The following is a 595-nucleotide window of genomic DNA, read 5'->3' on the forward strand; positions in this document are numbered from 1 at the left end:
ACTAAAAGAGCAGGAGCGAGCAGAGCAGACGCCCAGCTCTGCCTGCAAGAGAGACGAACCCGCAAACCCTGAGCCAAGGGGTCCCATGGGCACCAAGCATTACCCACGGAAAGCGGGCTCCCAGCACCCAAAAAGCATCTTGGATGCACGGGACCTTCCTTTAAGCAGTGAATTGGTCCCTATTCACCAAAAATTACAATTATGAGCCTGTTCTTGGCGGGGGCAGAAAACAGCCATCCCCAGGGAAGCAGATGCACAGTGCCAGCACTAGTGCCCCCGTCCAGCCACGAGCACTGCGCAGGTAGGCAACTCTCCCCCCTATCCCCAGGAGCCAGCCACACTCTGACTAGCCCTAAACTAGTTAGACAGGACGGGTCCCTGGGGAGGCACCAAGAAATCCATGAGAATTAACTGAAGGGGAGAGAATTCAATTAGGGATGGGGACGGGCAGCTGCTAATTCGAGCCGGCCACGAGAGGGGAGCTGCCCCAGACCTGCCTGGCCTCATTAGCGGGGCAGGCGTCTCCGTAACCCCTTGAACCCCTCTGTTTGCACAGTCGTTGTGTGCAGGTTTCGAGGAGCCGGGCTGGCAGGCA

At 58.0% G+C, this 595-nt stretch overlaps 1 protein-coding gene across 1 annotated transcript in view; it reads right to left on the reverse strand.

Moving 5' to 3' along the window:
* FOXP4 (forkhead box P4) overlaps positions 1-595 on the reverse strand; it is a gene marked incomplete at its 3' end in the record, with an annotated part of 34,111 nt that overhangs the window by 7,915 nt on the left and 25,601 nt on the right. The gene's annotated exons all lie outside the window — the stretch shown is intronic.

The sequence above is a fragment of the Buceros rhinoceros genome, unplaced genomic scaffold, assembly GCF_000710305.1.
Source record: "Buceros rhinoceros silvestris isolate BGI_N320 unplaced genomic scaffold, ASM71030v1 scaffold22193, whole genome shotgun sequence".
NCBI lineage: Eukaryota > Metazoa > Chordata > Aves > Bucerotiformes > Bucerotidae > Buceros > Buceros rhinoceros.